Source organism: Pleurodeles waltl, chromosome 10 (assembly GCF_031143425.1).
Source record: "Pleurodeles waltl isolate 20211129_DDA chromosome 10, aPleWal1.hap1.20221129, whole genome shotgun sequence".
Lineage (NCBI taxonomy): Eukaryota > Metazoa > Chordata > Amphibia > Caudata > Salamandridae > Pleurodeles > Pleurodeles waltl.
The window spans coordinates 805,480,850-805,495,031 of NC_090449.1; the positions used below are offsets into that span (position 1 = coordinate 805,480,850).

General features: G+C 40.8%; 1 protein-coding gene across 1 annotated transcript in view; it reads right to left on the bottom strand.

Annotated features, from left to right (window-relative positions):
* The window catches only part of DNAH11 (dynein axonemal heavy chain 11), a 2,866,633-nt gene that overhangs the window by 2,758,562 nt on the left and 93,889 nt on the right, over nucleotides 1–14,182 (bottom strand). The gene's annotated exons all lie outside the window — the stretch shown is intronic.

Genomic DNA, 14,182 nt, shown 5'->3' on the forward strand with positions numbered 1-14,182 from the left:
ATATGTTTGGGTGACCCTTCTAATTGATTTCTCCTCTGTGGCTTTCTTGTGTCTTTTTTATGGAATTGTGTTAGCCAGCCAGCAATTCTGATGGTGGGGTGGTGAAAGGGATATTCCATTGTAATTAGCATGGCAGATTGAAATTAGAATGCTAAATGGCAACATTTACATTTTTGCTGTAGACAGAGGAAGAAGGTGAATGGAAGGTCTTTAGTTATATGCAGGGCCACTAGAATTATATGGCAGGAAAAGACAAAATTATGAGGCAGTGTTGACCAACTTATGTGGCATGGAAAGTTGAGCGCCAATAGCTGTAACTCAAGCAAATGTGAGACCTATTTCATTGAAAATGTTTATTTTATGTATATTGAATTTATTATTAACTGTTGTTGTGGTCATCTCTAAATTAGCCAGAGAGTGTCACCCTTTTCTCAGACTGTCGTAAGCGCTGTTGCTGAAAATTAAGTGATGGTGTAGACTCACCACCAACTCAAATTGACCATTGATAGGCAGTAGAGAAAGGGAGAGTAGATTAGATTGTAAAATAGATGTAGTAGACAGAGGTCAAATACAGTGTTCACTTTCTCAGTAGGGCACTTGGGAAGGCAAGGCCCAGGGCATTTGCCCACTCTGCCCTTATCTTAAAATATCTTTGGATGATTCATGCTGCAGTGTGTAGCTTGGCCTTTAATTGTACAGTGCAAAGTCTGGGAGGCCATCAAGCAGGGTATTACCAGCTTTTAGATGGAACACTAGGAGGTCTAAAACAGCAATTCTGAAGTAGCTTTTTTGAAGAAATGTTTTGACTTCCTTTAGAAGAGAAAGCTGGTACAAAGCCATCAGTTTGGTTGTTTTAGCAATGTGTCCCTTGAGTGTAAGGTTGATGCCCAGGATGAATCAAAGTGACCTGCATTTGGTGAAAGTTGGGGTTTGAAGAGATGAACAATCTTGTTATTGAGCCAGGTGTGGAAGGTACCAGTTTTTTCCATGCCTGTTTTTTCCGAAATAAGGTAGAGCTGTTAGATCAAATAATGAACAAATAAAGTAATTTCAAAGTAGGAGATCCATATCAAATTGCTCTGCTTTATGGGGCGTTCATTGATTTATCAACAAGAATCAGTGTTAAAGGCAATTAATTATTTATCCAATAGAAGTGTTCTTTGGTCTCGTGTCATAGAATAAATAAAAAGAAAATAACAAAAATAGCTAGGAGTAAATACAGAGCATACCATACTGCAAACAAATGCAGATATTTGTGGATCCAAATATTGTGACAATGTAAGAGTTATATGGTCAGACATATATATTCAGTCACAGATGTGAGCAACAGTATGAAATCTGCCTTTGTGGCATAGTCCCCCGTGATCTGATTTTCACTTTTTTATGCACCCAGTATTTGCTCATGTTAAGGTTTTGGGGTACCACTGTGATTGTTCTCTATTCCGTAAACTGTAATGTGAAGTGTAATTTCTTCTTCCTTCAATTGGTTTCTACCACTCCCCAGGAGGGCAATCTGGCACAGAAAATGCACCAGTGGCACCGAAGTTAAATGTACAATGGGCTGCAGTGTGTTTTTATACCTCCCACATATGACACAAACATGACTCTTGAAAGTTTCATTTTGCTCTGCCTGGGCTGCAGTTTAAAAGTACTGCCATGACACTTTGCAAGGATTAGCCATCTGGAAATTGATATAAGCTGCTGGCAGTACAAAGGGCAGCTTCCAACTTATTCATTTGAAAAGGAAATGTTATATGGAGTTTTTAGGAACTGAATCCATTGATTCCATGAGTCACCCCTGTCTTCTGACTATATCTCCAGCAGGAGGAAAACCTACTTTTAGCATTGATTTAATGGAAGACACCTCATCTACATAAGGAGTGGCTAAAGGGAAGCTCAGGGCTACTGCAGCTGGAAAAACGTTAGGGCAATTTTGGTTGAAGGAATCTGGCAAAGTTTGCAGTATACCTCAGACAGAAGTGCAGAAAAGGAAATGGGAATTCTATGACAAAATATCCAGGATGTGGTGTAGGAAAGTCTGTAGTCAATGGATAATAAACAGGATAAAACAGAAACCTAACCATTAGCTCCTTAGAACGCTACTAGTCCTAGAACGAACAGCAGTTCTTCCTGAATAAAATATCCTTTCTTATACTCAAAAATAGTCAACCATTTTCTCTAGCCATACAAACATAACCCTTTTCCCTGGGGAGATGTCTGCAAGTTAAACCACTGTGCTCTAAAGTCACTGCCTAAAATATATCAATGCGTGCACATTCAGGACACTATACAGCCACACAATGTATCTAATTCCTAACTCACAACATGTAATAACTTCTTCTACATACAAAAACATGTCACAAATCACCTGAAGCAAACCTCTCCAGTTTGGCCATACTCAATTTTTTTTTACTTTTCTAAAACACCACACATTGTGATGTATCAAATTCACACACCATGCTTTGGTCACTATAAACTGAGACATTAACTCCAAAAGCACGTTACAAACGTCTGTCCCAGCCCTCTATCATCCTTTCAAAAGAAATACAATTCAAAACATTTAGCATGCAACACACAAACAAACTCCATCACCAAACTGCACACTATTTCACAACACCCCTCAAGGAATCCCAGCCTGTGCCATAATCTTTGAGTCAGCTACTAACTACTCCCCCCAAATCACATCATATCAATGACACTGCCTCAATACAGAGACTTCGTCAGACTTACCACCTCATGCATCCTATTAGATAAAACAATCTCCAGCTCACACAGGACACCATGCAAGTACTGCATGGTTATAATACACCTAATTCACAGAAACTTCAGATTTTGACATTGCCTAGCAATCAAAGTGTAGGCCAGCACTACGTCAGGAATTACTACTGAACAATGATATTGCTAGCCTGTAAAGTTAAATAACACATTCTGAAAAACCAACCACAATGATGTAACTATTCCTGAAACAGCAACAAACACACCTGAATCAGCCCAAATGGCTAAGAAACAAGTACACATAACATTTTTGTAATATTTATTAGATTGGTTATGGGAAGGTGTTTCTATTCCTCTGGCAGGATGATGATTTGGGCAATGTCCAGGAACTTAATTAATCTCAAAGGGGCCTCCCTGGCAGAGACAGATGCCCCTTTGGAGCCTGGCTGACCTGGGGGGGGGGGGACAATCAAAGTGGGGTGGGAGCTGCCCCCAGCATTCGTTTGAAGGGACCGTAGTGGAGGGGTTGCTCATTCTTCTGACCACATCTTTGGGGTGAGCACACAGGTTCTGCACAAGGGGAGAAGATTTTTACTGTCTTTGATTTAGGAAGAGAGGGGCTATGTGGGATTGTTTGCTGGAGGGAAGACATAAAATGCTACAAAGGTGGGGAGGTCTACCCCACGGAACATTTACCCTATTTTTTAGGGAAGGGCCAGTAGTCACCTACACACACACACACACACACACACACGGGTGCCAGATATAAATAAGTTTTCCCCGGTACCCTCTTCATAACGCTACTAGACTAGTGGAAGATCAGCAGAGGACTGAACCTGCTGCCTGATACCAGGGGGTTGAGCACAGGTTTAGTTAGTGATTTTAGTAGTTCACCCTTACAAGGACTGTGATTATTATTAGTAATAGTGTTGTAGTAATAAAATGTTACCCTGTCAACAAATACTCCCTTTTCATTCACCTTATAACAAAAGCCTTCATCTTTCCCATTCCACTCCTTAATCCCACATTTTATATGTTCGGGTACAATGCAAAACTGTCCACAAAAACTTCCAAATAGCCTATCTCACAACCATATGAGATCCTGCTATGATGACTACTGCAGATTGCTGATCAGTATACATTCATATGTGAAATATATTGTAAATAGTACACAGAGTAATCTCATTGAGGCACAGCATCACAGTGAAGAGCAGAATAAGCCAGCTGAGAAACACACCTGTACAGACACCACAAATTCAACAAAATCTATCAACACCCTCAAAATGCAAATATCTCCTGTTCCAGTAACAAAATCTTCATCTACCTTCCTACACTCCTTTCTTCATATCCATAGACCACTAAAACAGCACCATACTGTAACAGAAAACTACAGTGATGCCATAGCAAACAAACATACACAACAGTAACTTCACGGTTTTGAGGGAAAGTCAATACTTAGCTTGACCAGCCCCACAGATTAGCTACTCACATTCGGCTGAAGTTGTAATGCTCTACCACCACATACTTTTTAGCAATCCCACCCACTCATTGACACATATGTATAACACAATGTTCACATATCACAGCACCAAACATTTTGTCCCCAAATTAATAGAGTCTGGGGAGACATTTGCCACCTCATTTCTCTCATGTGCTAACATTATCTAGTAATAACCTCATGAGGTGCCATTCTCCCAATCTACAAGTGTTCTGGAAAATAACCAAAAATGTGAACTTCATAGATCAACAACCAAATGACATCAAAATCAAAGTGACCCACTCTCTCTGTAAGCATCTACCTGGTACTGCCAAAGCAGATAAAAACTCTGCACACACATAAACCAAAGTACACATATCCCTCTTTACTGATAACAGCCTCAGCAATATTTCACAAATCGTGAGTCGGGATCCAGTTCCCTTGTAGACTGCCTGCCTTACTTTCCTCCCTATTCAAAGAAGCAAAGTTGCACTGATACCTAAAATGGCTATTCTAATTTTCAATATTTCATATACTGACAGATAATTCAGTGGAGGGGATGAGCAACTATAGGTATTTATAGAATAAAATCAACTGAATTCCTCACATGTGATTTTGACAATCTCAATATGCAGCCAGGCTGGTATATAGTTTCCACAGTTCTCATCATAAATATCAAAGTTATTTTATAAAGGCAAACCACAGTGGCCTAATAAATATTATGTTACTTGGAAGTCAGAAGCAAGACTGACTGACTCCCTGATCAAACCAAAGACTGTTCCTAACACCATTCTGCTCGTTATGGCCACTATTTACTTGTAGAACCCAACAGGTTTCGACACTGGTCTCTCCAACTATTCAAGGTCTACCTTAGCTCATATATACCACTCACTGAGTGTCAGAGTAGGCGGCAGGCCCTTAGAATAAAGTGCCACTGGCCCTTTCCAGTTTCAGTACGTGGAAGAAAACCTAGATGACTTGTAAACATCTAAAGCAAGATGATTATTTATATACTCTGAAAATGAATCTGTCAAGTGTGTAACGTGAATAAAAACAAAATGACAATTGTGGAATGTTCAACAACCATTTCAGTAAAAGACATAAGACAATTTGGACCATTTGCCAATTTGTATTACAGTTTTCTTCACGCTGCTTGACCTGCTGCGAACACCATCACTAAGCTTCTTAAAAAAACAAGCCTGTTTTCATTAAATACAAATAAAAGGAAGCCCTTCCAACTTTAAAAAGGTTTACATGACAACTCCTTAGTTAGGATATCCATGAGAAGACAACCTTTTTTGGTAAAAGCAAACTTACAGTCTGAGAGGGTTCCAGAGGCTATTTACTTTCACATGGTAGCGTTTCCGCTTGTAATTTGCACATTCTGAAACTGTCAGTGCATCTGTCCTTAATAAGTAAACTTACAAGGGGACGCGTATAGGCCAATGAACCTTTTGACTTATTCAGGATGTTCTTACCAGTAAGTAATCGTCATGCACCATGACTTTTCAGCCATGAATAACCACACCTTTAGTAAAGTTTAGTAAGTTTATTTCCCTTATATTAACAATGCTAAAGTCATGTAGATTAATCTCAAAATCAAATGAAACACATAAAAACAATACTGGTTGCCTAAATCGAAAGAAGAAACACAATTTAATCAAGGCTTGAATCACAACACATTCTAAGGCAATGGTGCAAATAAATAGCAAAGTCAGCTGCAATAGTGATAGATGATACATAGATTTCAGCAAGATAGCTTGTCAAACATTTGACCCTGCAATTTATCATTCATATGAATAACCTCAACTAACCGAGATTAGCATCAGCATGTTGGACTTCATGCAAAACAATTTGGAACACAATTTAGGAAAACATCGAGTTAGGGAAACTATCAAGAAAGTGCAGTTGGTACCTAGAAAGGAAAGGCATAAAAATGCAATTCAGTCACATTGTCAAATCTACCTATCCACTATGTGGGTCAGCAAGCAGAATCAGTCTTCGTCCTCGGGTCATCAATCGATCAGCAAAGCATCAGGCTCTCAGTCAGAGTGTATGAGCCCAATGACGGAATCTCGAGTCTCTTCTCAATATCGCAGTAATTCCCTAAAATTCTCTCTCTCTCTCTCTCTCTCTCTCTGTCTCTAGTCTGAAGTCTTTTCCCTTTGTCACATTGTTATATCAAAGTCACCCAAACTATCCCCTAATTCCCTATTGGTCAGGTAATCGTACGTTTATACACTATCCAATAATATTTCTATACCAAATCTATGAATTCCAATATTTCGCCTTTCAAACTAAGTTGACTGGTCCGCTTTACGATGGTATCATCCGGCTCATCAGGTAACAAATTGTTGCATCTTCGTCTCCAGTCAATGTCTTCATTGTTCACGTCCTGGGAAAGTACATCGTACACACACTACATATCGCTTGTTACAATTTTAAGGACATTGTCTCCAGTTGGTTGGTTGGTTCTCATGGAAAGCTTCTGCTAAGCATTTTAATAAAACAATGAAAATTTCACAGTTAGTTTACTCTGTCAGACTTTTCTATTTAACCACTAAGAAATACAGCTTCTACATGAGGCCTGGCAACTAGCCAAAGACACTCGCTAAGTTAAGGCCTACAATAAATAGCTAGAACATACTTCATTACCCTTAATATGACAGATTAATGTAGTAATATGTCATATTAATGTAGTAATACAATACATTTTCAATATTTCATAAATATTAATAATTAATTAGTACATTTAGTGAACGCTGGTGGACATTCTCCAAGGTCATATTTTCAAAAATATGCATTATTTCTCTATGTTATTTATTTTCTACATAACTCATTATTCAAAATACATAAACATTCATTAGTAATTTCTAATTAAGACACCTGCTTCAGCAAAACCACTCAATTATGCTTAAGAAAATGCTGCACTGACACAGGCCTTTTGGAGGTGGAGGCATCATACTTCAAGTACTTTCCACACCATTACAGATCACACAAATCCATAGTTCTTATTAATGACCTGGCGTGGAGTCGCTTGCCACCAAGACATTCTCAATAATGACTATTCTATCATATATCGCAGCGCAAAAGCCAACAAACTGATGGATGACGCATCTCATCATAAATGAGAGGAAAACAACCTATAAAACATCTATCCATTCATCACTCTGAAGAAATTAATCATCGGGGTTATAACAGCTGAAACTAAGAAACCCATTAGTGAGCATGAATCCCAGGAGCGGTGCACCCTGGGTGGTTCCCCCTTATCAGTTTTGGCTTAGCTTTTCATGACAGAAGTTTATACCTTAATGGATATTTCTAATTACCAGTTAGATTTCTGATGGTGCTACAATACCAAGATGGCACAGTACCTTCGTCAGACACAAGCTCTGAAAGAAAATAATTTTGGTTGCCAGATATGGTGCAAGGAGTGAAGGACATGCTGAGTCCGTAAAATAGTGCACATGCATTGGATTGTTACTAGAAGACAAACAGCGTATTAATGGCCAGAGTACTGCGAACAGTTGCACATAATTTATTATTCGATCAGATTGTTGATTTATCAAAATTACTCAACAAACCTGCTCACTTTGTTCCTCTTAAATAAATCTCAACTACATAACTGACCACTTTACAGACTAAGATTTGGCTACTTTGGTGTTTTAGAACTAAGAATCAAATACCATTCAAGTTCAGGAAGCCTTTCAGTGATGTGGTACGGTGGTGCTCTTTCATCAACATCATAAAGCACATATTTCAAGATATTAATAAAATACACTATCATTTCGGGGATAGAATAAAAGCTGACCTCGCATACAACAATGTGATTAAACATAACAGGAGACATATTCATACATTCATCAGGTTTTATTTACCTAAAGCAAATTTATAAAAAAAAAAAAAATCCACATGAAAACAAATGGAAACTTAGATAAATGCAGTCTTTCCCACAGATTCTTCACCCACATCAAATATGATTCAAGGTTAGTTTTGGTTTGGACAATAGAAAACTCCTGCATCAGTGGATATTCTACTTCGTCCTTTTTACTTATTGCCCCACAAAATTACAAACGTTTAGTCCCAGTGATAGCAGCCTTTATTAAAGGATATGGGGACTTATAGAAATTATGTGTGCCTATGGTGTTAGCAGTAGACTTGATGTCAATGAGCCATGGATTCAGATTCTTCTCAATTTGCAGGTTCCAAACGTCACAAAAACCACAGATCCCGGCTCCATATTCCAGGACCAGTAGGCATTTACATTTATAGAGTTTGATAAGTAGCTGAATGGGTTTGTTGCCTACCTATCGAGCAAAATCAAACAGTGCCCCATTCAATGGTTAAAGAGTTGGCGGCTTCTGTTAGAAGTTTAGGGCAACCATATATACTGGGAGTCAAAGATTATCCCCAAATATGGTAAGGTATTTACCTTCTGGATTAAGCCTTCCCTCGATACGAATGGGACCTATTTTACTTGTTTTGGAGCCACACACCAGATACCTAGTTTTTGAAATATTTGTTTAAAGATGTAGGTTGTCCATGAAATGCAAAACGTTTTCAACTAAAGTCCTCCAGCCATTGGGGGTATGTGAAAGCAGAACATAATTTGCATAGCCGGAACTGCAATTCATTTCATCATTGGAATGTCCTTCCCTAGGGGTTGCAAATGAAAATTAATCCCATTGATATAGAATTGGAACAAGATAGGTTCCAGAATGCAACCTTGATGCAAGCCATGCTCCAATTTAAAGGACTCAGAACACTGACCACCTGGCCCATACCTTTCTGAGGCACTAACCACTCAGGGCAAGAACCTCAAGAAATTGAACAAATCTTGACTGAACCCAAAGTTTAATAGCATTCTTCATTGTTTACAGTGATTTACTCTGTTGAAGGCACTACTTAGATCCACAAAGGAGAGATATAGCCCCCCTTTTGCTATAGTGTATTTATTAATAATCCGGAGTAAGTTAAAACACTGTTCTAGTGTGCCCATCCATTCTTCAAACCCATATTAGTTAGAATAAGTCACCTTCTTCTGCTCAGCTCAAATCTGTCCTGCTAAGACAAATACACCCAATGATTTTAACTGTTAAGTCTAATAAAGAAGTGGGTCTATAGCATTTAGGGTCTTGCCTACAGCCCTTTCTATAAAAAGTGACAGTCGCAGCAGTGTGTCATGTGCTTGGGAATTTGCTGCTAGCAGTGAAATTTAGGACATTGGTGATTAGGGGTGCCCAGAAGTCTTCTATCTTCCTTATAGTGATCCATTGGAACCCCGTCAAGCCTTGGGGCTTTACGTAAGGGCTTGCCACTGATCACCTGATTCACCTCTTCAAAGTCAAATCTAATTTTAAGTGGAAAGGTTGATCAGAATTCTGGAGTGTTAGCAGCTGAAACACCAGCATATGAGTATATAGATTTAAAGTGTTCATTCCACGGATTTTGGTCCCTAAGCCATCGGTCAGACTTTCATTCAGTTTAGGCTAAATTTGATTTTCTGGAAGCCTCGTGTCCTTGGCTGCAATGGTTTTAAAAAGTTTGTCCCAAATATTTCTTTTGGCTGTAGTTTCCTAGATCTAACAGCTGACTTATGTTTAGCTCTGGGCACGGCTCTTAACGCCCTGCCCTTTGAGGTGCAATTAGTGACCTCATTCAGTAATTTTCTAACCACCCTGCTTTCTTTGTCAAACCAACCAGGATACATTATATTGCATGTTGTAACTCGGCCCTGAATGCAGAACTGTTAATTATACATATATATTTTCATTGAAAAAATAAACGTTATAGCATTATAGTTCGGAAATAGAGTTAGAAAAATCAGAAATACACTTAAAAAAAAAAAAAAAAAAAACTGTTACAGGGACATTACAGGTAGGCTGATATTTTAAACGTACCAAACCTTAGAAATTCACCAGTAATAAAGTTATCTGAAATATTCATAACTTGTGCCCTAACATCTCTGTAACCTTTGGATTTTTTAAGTGAATTTCTATTTTCTTTTAAATTAAATTCCCTAAATAAAATGTACCTGTGAATTTCTATGTTTAACATAACGTTCATTACTATATGTTAATCCGACCAACACCACACATGGACTCTGGCCATGTGCTTATGACCGCTTTAACCAACCAACTCCACACTGCACAAGACCCTTTGAATGTGCATGGTGTGAGTTGGCCGCTGCCTGTCTCTCTGGTTGTTAAAATAGGTGTGACAGGGTGCATCTGGGTGTGAGCGTGGCTGTGAGTGTGTGTCTGAGTATGAGATTAGCTGCATCAGTGAGTGTGTGCGTCAGTGTGGGTCTGTAAGTAGGTGCATGAGCATTGTAGTTGCTCTGTGAGTGGGTGCACGAGTGTCTGAGTGGGTGCCTAAGGGTCTGAGTGGGAAAAAGATTGTAAGAGAGAGAAAGAGTGAAAGGGAGAGAGATTTTTTAATAGGCTATGTTGAACGATTGACAAAAAAAAATTGGCAATTAAAAAAAAAAAAAAAAAAAGAATGAGATCGCCATTTATTAGTAACCTTAAAATGTTGATGTTGTCAATAAATTAAAGTAGGGAAAATTACCACACACACACCTGGATTAGAACCCTCAACTTTCAGTGTGAGGTATGTGACCTTCACCATTATGCCACAGGTGACTCCTTACTTTTTTTTTTTTTTAAGTCATTGCATGGAGAGACCATTGCAATGGCCATCTCCCTTCCATTATGGGATATGTATGTATATATATATAAATATAAATAAAACCCATGACCCACGGAAGGGTCTTGTTTTGACTTACACTGTGTGCTCCCTTGTTTCTGGACAAAGCTAAACCTCTCTGAAGAACTCCGAGAGCGAAACACGTGTCAGGAGTTGCTTCACTCATTCCAGGTTGGCCTGGATGGTATTTGACCACTCCAAAGCTGTAATACTGTGCCTGCAGTGATCAATCGCTTTTGTCATTTTACAGCTCAGCAAGGATGACACTGTGTCAATCACATGCTTAACGATTTTGTTGTACAAATGGCAAAAGACTTTGTCCCTATCTAGCTCTGTGCTGATCCTATGCTTAAAAACTATGCTAGATAAACAGACATTTGAGGTGAGCAAATCTAGAGTGTCACTGGTGTTTTAGAGTGCTCCTTACTAGAGCTGCTCTCCACCTAAATTTGAAAACTACCCAGAGTTCTCATTTGTGTTTTGCATAATATATGCTTCACTCTAACCCTGAAAGGGTCTTGTTTTGATTGATAGAGATATATATATATATTTATTATGAATAAAAAAAAAAAAAAAAAGAGCTAGACCTGTAATAAGAGGAGCCTCCGGGCCCTGTCCTGTGGTCCTAGCCGGCTTCCCATGTCCTGTGGGAGCCGGCATTGCTCCCACAAGAAGGGAGCTGCTTCTGATAGCAGCCCCCTCCTTGTGGAGCAATGTATTCATTTGTCTTCCCTGCACACATTTGCATGCAGGGAAGACGGATGAAAACTCCACTTTCTGACAGAGGGAACTATTTGACAGCTCCCACTGTCAGAAAGAAGGCTTTGTTTGGTGGGAGCCATCAGTTCCCACCAAGCAAAAGCAAACAACTATGTCATGGGGGTGGGCACACCAGGAGCCAGCCCTGGGGGTTGGTGGTCGCCAAGGCCATCAGTGGCTCTATGAGGGAGGCCATGCGCCCCCCCTCCAACAAGCATGGCTGCAGGGAGAGGTGCTCCCCAGGACTTTGAGGGTTGATAGAAACTGACCCATTCACTCATTTAGTATAGCCATGAGGAAGTGGTGGTCCCTAGGGCTGGGGTTGGGGGGCACGCAGTCCCCTGCATGTCTTTAGTGTCCCGGGGAGGAGGTGGTACCCGGGACTTTGGGGGTCTGAAACTGACCCCCTTCACTCATTCAGCATAGCCAGGAAGAGGGCAGTACAGCCCCCCTGCATTGTCTTTAGTGCCCCAGTGAGTAGGTGGCCCCTGGGGCAGCTGGGGGGGGCACGTGTCCCCCATTTTAAATTTAATAAAAGCCCCAGAGGAGGTGGTCCCCAGGGCAGAAGGGGGTGCACAGCCCCCCTACATTAAATTTCATTTAAGCCCAGGGGAGGTGGCGGTCCCCAGGGCTACAAAGGGGCTGGGCAGCCCTCACTACATTACAAATATCAATCCCCCCATGACTGGGCCCACCTAGGGGCTTAGGTATTAAGAAGCACTGGAGCCCACGCTTTTTATTTAAAAAAAAAATCCCCAGAGCTAAATACAAAAATTTGGAAGGGGCCACAAGAAACTCCCTCGTATGGATCACAAAAGCCCTGGGGAGCAGCCCCTCTTTGTAGCTTAAAGAGTACTTTCAAGGGAGGGCACATGGACCCCCCCTCAGGGTTCTTTAGGGGCCCTAGGGACCACCACCTCCCTGGGCCTAGGACCACAGGGCCCCCCAGCTGGTCCATATTTGGCCCCGGGGATCTCCAACTCCCCAGGGCTGACCAATGCAACCTGAAAAGAGGGGGCAGCGCAGCCCGACCTCCTGGAGCCCTTAATGGTCCTGGGGACTATCACCCTCCCAGGGCCAGCTCTCTATCTCCCAAGGTGCCAAACTCTGGGGGATAGCAGTTTGCTTTCTCTTGCTAGGATCTGTGACAGCGTCTGCAAAGTGACAGCAAACTAAGTCCACTACCAGCAGGCGGCAGCAGGAAAACTGATCCTGCTTGCTGGGAGCAGATGGCAGGAGAACAGATGGAAGGTTTGCTCCCAAATGCAGGGAGCAGTATTTTTAGCTGCTTCCTGCATGCAGGAGCAGTACCAGATCCTGCTGGAGGTGTGGAGCTGACAGGACCTTGAGACTCCCCAGCAGTCTCTAGAAGGGCAAAATTACTTAGAATTACTTAGAAGCCCACCTGTTTGGCCCACCAGGTATACGTCTGTGATATGCAACTTATTCCCACCTTTTTCCGGGACTATGATCAGCTTACCAAAAAGGCCCCCTCAGCATGTTTTCCGCCGATTTGGAGAAGCGTACTTAACGCAGACGAATATGAGCACATCTCCACCACACAAAGAAGCACTTACTACACATAATTAAGAGGAGGTATCCTTGTTTAGTGGAGATGAACCTCTTTCTAGTCTTGATGTCTTCTGTACATGTTATTGCATATTTATGTATAAAGATGCTTGAGGAATAATCGCATTGCCAAAATTAGACACACAATGTCACTGGAGACATTACCTCAAGGTCTTTTAAGCAGCTGTAGTGTGGAATATACACTATACATTTACTCAGTGAGGTAGCACTTACTGATTAGCCAGTAGAAAGTACTCCAGTTGGGTAAACATTTTGCTAAAAAATGTGGCTTCTTCTTGGATAAATAAGCAGGTCAGGATACATTCTGGCACCAATGCCCATTTCCCAGAAATTAAACCTCAAACCACCCTCCCTCCCCCAGAGTGCATGGGGGGTTGGCAACAGGGCCTGTCCACTATGTCGGCCCAAAGCTGTGTGTGGCGCAGTGTTGGATATCATACACAGCTAATTACCCCATATATTACATCATGGATGGCGTCTTCTATGATATCATTGATATCACTGCAACATTTGCAATAAAATTACTGATGAGAAAACTGTGCATGGCGGGGGCTCAAGTTCTAGTTATCTTAGGGCATGAGCTATAATTACTTGAAATAACTAACTATAACAGTTGAATTTCTATGGTTTTGTGCGTATAAATTCAGAACCCAACTATAACCTCCCTGAAACCTTTAAAATCCTCCTTCTGTGATGGCAGATACCACATTGATTACTACAAAGAGATTGAGAATCAAATGACAAGTCTTGTTTTGGTCTCCAAGTGTATGGAAGTGTTAAAACACAGGTGAGCAGCATCCGGTCCATATGGGCTGTAGGGCCACATCCCCTACCCTTTTCTGAGCAAGAAGGATGTTGCAAGGCTAAAACAGATTGCTTTGAAAGATACTGTTCTTGTTTAGGAGAGGCAACCAGGAGGCAGACATGCACTAA